The sequence below is a fragment of the Penaeus vannamei genome, chromosome 11, assembly GCF_042767895.1.
Source record: "Penaeus vannamei isolate JL-2024 chromosome 11, ASM4276789v1, whole genome shotgun sequence".
NCBI classification, from domain to species: Eukaryota; Metazoa; Arthropoda; class Malacostraca; order Decapoda; family Penaeidae; genus Penaeus; species Penaeus vannamei.
Genome location: NC_091559.1, coordinates 7,106,751 through 7,111,750, shown reverse-complemented (window position 1 = coordinate 7,111,750; position 5,000 = coordinate 7,106,751). Strand labels below are relative to the sequence as shown.

Here is a 5,000-nt window from a genome sequence, read left to right as displayed (position 1 = left end):
AGAAAGAAAGAGCTAGAGAGAGGGGGGAAGGAGAAAGAGAGAGAGAGAGAGAGAGAGAAAGAAAGAAAGAGAAAGAGAAAGAAAGAGCTAGAGAGAGAAGGGGCGAAGGAGAAAGAGAGAAGAGAGAGAGAGAGAGAGAGAGAGAGAGAGAGAGAGAGGAGAGAGAGCTAGAGAGAGAGAGAAGAGAGAGAGAGAGAGATGAGAGAGAGAGAGAGAGAGAGGCGCTAAGCAGATGCCATCACAGACACCGTCACCTGTCATGTCACCGCTGATTGCTGCTCCTGATGTTCTGTCATGTTTTTTCTCTCGTTTTTTCTTCTTCTTTTTTCAAGTCTTTTCTTTTTTTTTCTTTTTTTTCGTTTTTCTTTGTTTTTCTTTCTTTCGTGGTTTTCCTTTTTTTTCTTTCTTTCATTTTTTTCTTTTCTGTTTTTTCTTTCTTTCTTTTTTTTCTTTAAGAATAGCTAAGGGAATTCAATGTATGAAAATATTTTTATTGATATTGATAAATGTCAATAAAATAGCTTGTCAATAAAATATCTTTTAAGTTAACTTCAAGATTGGTCAAATTTCTTGTCATTTTTTTAAAGATTTCAGAATATAACACGTGATCCCCCCCCACCTTTTTTTCCCTCACTTAACTATGATATTTTGATAATCTCTTCCCATTTGTATACTGACATAATTATTGTTATGCACAATTTCTTTCTTTCTATATCTATCTATTTATCTCTTTTCTCTCTCTCTCTCTCTCTCTCTCTCTCTCTCTCTCTCTCTCTCTCTCTCTCTCTCCCTCTCTCTCTCTCTATCTATCTATCTATATATCTATCATCTATCTTTCTCTCTCTCTCTTTTTCTCCCTCTTTCTCTCTCTGTCATCACACTCCTCCCCTCCCTCCCCCTCCCCATCTCCCTCCCTCCCTCCCCGTCCCCTCTCCCCATCACCCTTCCACCCTCCCTCCCCATCACCCTTCCCTCCCACCCCATCTCCCTCCCTCCTTCCTCCCCCTCCTTCCCCCCTCCTCCCTCCCTCCCCCATCTCCCTCCCTTCCTCCCTCCCTCCCCCTCTCCATCTCCCTCCCTCCCCGTCCCCCTCTCCCCTCCCCCCTCCCTCCCCAATCACCCTCCCACCCCTCCCTCCCCGTCCCCATCTCCCTTCCTCCCCCCATCCCCATCTCCCTCCCTCCCCGTCCCCCTTCCTCCCTTGACTCGTCCGCCATTCCTCCTCCTTTGCAACTCTTCGTACTCACCTGCTTATCACCTCTCCTCTTTTCCCCTTATCTGCCGTCTCTCTCTCCCTGTCTTTCCGTTTCTCTTTCCCATATTATGCTGTTTCTTTTCCTTTCTTCTATTTATTTTTTCATCTCCCCTTTCCTTTTCTTCTATTTATTTTTTTCTTCCTTTCCTTCATTCTACTTTTCTCTCCGCTTTCCTTCCTCCCCCGTTTCTCCTTCACTCCTGTTTTCCTTCTTTCTCTCTTTCCTCATTCCACATTTTTGCTTGTTTTCCCCCCTTCTCTTCCATGTCTCCTTTACTCTCACTCTCCTTCTTCCTCCCTCCTTCTCCTCCCTAATTCCTTCTTTATCCCTCCTTCCCCTCTTCCCCAATTCCTCATTTGCTCCTACTTCCCATTTTTATCCCTCCTTCCCCTCTTCCCCAATTTTTCCCTTGCTCCCACTTCCCTTCTTTCTCCGTCCCCCATTCCTCTTTCTCCCTTCCCTCCTCCCCCATTTATCCTTTCCTCCCACTCCCCTCCTTTCTCCGTCCTTCCCTCCTCCCCCATTTATCCTTTCCTCCCACTCCCCTCCTTTCTCCGCCCTTCCCCTCCTTCCTCGCCCCCGCTGACACCCCTCGCCCTGGCCATCATGACGGTTAATGACCCATAGATGAGGGCTGACAGGGTGGGGCTGACATTTTCCCTCTCTAACTCGACCCTCCTCCGATCTAAGTCCCTTTTTTTTCTTTTTTTTCCATTTTACAAAAATTTCGTAGTTCATATAAAGGGGCGGTGTTGGAAGGAAGGTTTTCACGTGCAGGAATACTCGGTTTTGCAATACGTATTTATGGTCCGGTTTCCGAACAGATGCAAACTACATGCGGGTGTTAATGCGGAGACGCATGAATATGTAGGGAGGCCTTGCCATCAGCGTCCACTAGGTAGGAACTGCTAGTAACGTGGCTAGTTGTTGGAAGTGCCATGCCCTTTGTTGGCGCAATGTCGCTAATGGGTAAGGGATAGTAATGGATACGTAAAAGGGAGTTAATAGCAGATACATGGGTAGTTCGGGGAGACACAGAGGCCTTGTAGCGGGTCGTAAAACAGGTACGGACACACAAACGAGAATACAGGACGAGCCACGACCGGCAGGAAGGAAGGTACCCCGTGAAAGACGACTTGCAAGGAGGAGGAACGGAGGGAATTTCGCTCCTGCTCCGAAGTCAAGCCGAATTATGACGGCAGGCGCGGCAGAAGGGGGGAGAGAGAGAGAGGGGGAGAGAGAGAGAGAGAGAGAGAGAGAGAGAGAGAGAGAGAGAGAGAGAGAGGGAGTGAGAGAGGGAGGGAGGGAGGGAGGGAGGGAGGGAGAGGGAGAAGGAGAGAGGGAGAGGGAGAGGGAGAGGGAGAGGGAGAGGGAGAGGGAGAGGGAGAGGGAGAGAGAGAGAGAGAGAGAGAGAGAGAGAGAGAGAGAGAGAGAGAGAGATATGAATGACGGATGTGGGTTAGGGTGTGTCGTAGAGGCGCGAGGCGTGACAGGTAGTTGACGCCAAATTAATGACACCCCGAAGGCTTTTTTGTGACAGGGGCTTGTTGAGAGGACGTGGCACGGGGTTTAGTGGGGGATGGAGTGTTGGACGTGAGTGATATAACACTTACTCGTGGCTTACACTCTTAATGACGACGGTGGACGCCTGGTGAAAAACAGTCATAGGGTGAATAAGTGTACACACGCGGTGAAAAACAGTCATGGGGTGAATAAGTGATGAAAAACAGTCATAGGGTGAATAAGTGCACACGCGTGGTGAAAAACAGTCATAGGATGAATAAGTGTACACACGTGGTGAAAAACAGTCATAGGGTGAATAAGTGTACACGCTTGGTGAAAAAACAGTCATAGGGTGAAAAACAGTCATAGGGTGAATAAGTGTACACGCGGGGTGAAAAACAGTCATAGGGTGAATAAGTGTACACGCCTGGTGAAAAACAGTCATAGGATGAATAAGTGTACACACGTGGTGAAAAACAGTCATAGGGTGAATAAGTGTACACACGTGATGAAAAACAGTCATAGGGTGAATAAGTGTACACGCGTGGTAAAAAACAGTCATAGGGTGAATAAGTGTACACACGTGGTGAAAAACAGTCATAGGGTGAATAAGTGTACACGCGTGATGAAAAACAGTCATAGGGAGAATAAGTGTACACGCGTGGAGGAATGGGAATAATGATGATAATATTGATGACATAAGATAATTCTGAATATCATTTCATCCATTTCAGGTTGTTAATATAACTACAGAATCTGAGGAAAATGATTATGGTATTAATATTAATAACATGTAGGGAAAATTACTACAATAATGATACTGTTGATAATAAATGTTTACTCTAAATATCAAACCAAGCAATTAAGACCAAATTTTAATTGCCGACGCGTGATGAGAAATAATTACACTATTAATAATTATGGACACGCGGAGAGAGAGAGAGAAAAAAAACGATAATAACGAAGATACTCATTAATACACATTTTCTTATACTCATACATCTTTCATCAAACATTTCCCTTTCGTAACATGTTTATCACCTTTCTCCCTCCCCCCTTTCTCCTCTATTCGTCTATAATTCCTCTCCATTTAACGTCAAGTACAAATAATTACATTAAATATGTAGATAAGTACATAAGATTTACTAAGATCCTCATTTAAGTGTTATGAATGATGTGTCATGAGGGACGAGGAACGTAAACACATTAAGGGTTAATAAAGAATATAAATATGTGATATAAAAACTCCGTTCCTCTTTTTCCCTTCCCTCCTCCCCCATTTATCCTTTCCTCCCACTCTCCTTCTTTCTCCGTCCCTTCCCTCCTCCCCCATTTATCCTTTCTTCCCACTCCCCTTCTCTCTCCGTCCTTCCCTCCTCCCCCATTCCACCCCCCTTCTTTCTCCGTCCTTCCCTTCTCCGCCATTCTCTCTCTCCCTTCCCTCCTCCCCCATTTATCCTTTCCTCCCACTCCCTCCTTTCTCCGTCCTTCCCTCCTCCCCCATTCCACCCCCCTCCTTTCTCCGTCCTTCCCTCCTCCCCCATTCCTCTTTCTCCCTTCCGTCCTCCCCCATTTATCCTTTCCTCCCACTCCCCTCCCTTCTCCGTCCTTCCCTCCCTCCCCCATTCCTCTTTCTCCCTTCCCTCCTCCTCCATTCCTCTCTCTCCCTTCCTTCCTCCCCCATTTATCCTTTCCTCCCACTCCCCTTCTTTTCTCCCGACCTCCCCTCCTCCCCATTCCTCTTTCTCCCTTCCCTCCTCCCCCATTTATCCTTTTCTCCCACTCCCCTTCTTTCTCCGTCCCTTCCCTCCTCCCCCATTCCTCTCTCTCCCTTCCCTCTTCCCTCATTTATCCTTTCCTCCCACTCCCCTTCTTTCCCCGACCTTCCCTCCTCCCCCATTCCTCTCTCTCCCTTCCCTCCTACCCCATTTATCCTTTCCTCCCACTCCCCTTCTTTCTCCGACCTTCCCTCCTCCCCCAATCCTCTTTCTCCCTTCCCTCTCCCCATTTCTCCTTTCCTCCCACTCCCCTTCTTTCTCCGACCTTCCCTCCTCCCCCATTCCTCTTTCTCCCTTCCCTCCTCCCCCATTTATCCTTTCCTCCCACTACCCCTTCTTTCTCCGACCTTCCCTCCTCCCCCATTCCTCTCTCTCCCTTCCCTCCTCCCCCATTCCTCTCTCTCCTTTTCCCTCCTACCCCATTTATCCTTTCCTCCCACTCCCCTTCTTTCTCCGCCCTTCC

General features: G+C 47.4%; 1 protein-coding gene across 3 annotated transcripts in view; it reads left to right on the top strand.

Annotated features, from left to right (window-relative positions):
• The window catches only part of LOC113810593 (extracellular matrix organizing protein FRAS1), a 255,690-nt gene that overhangs the window by 220,565 nt on the left and 30,125 nt on the right, over nt 1-5,000 (top strand). The gene's annotated exons all lie outside the window — the stretch shown is intronic.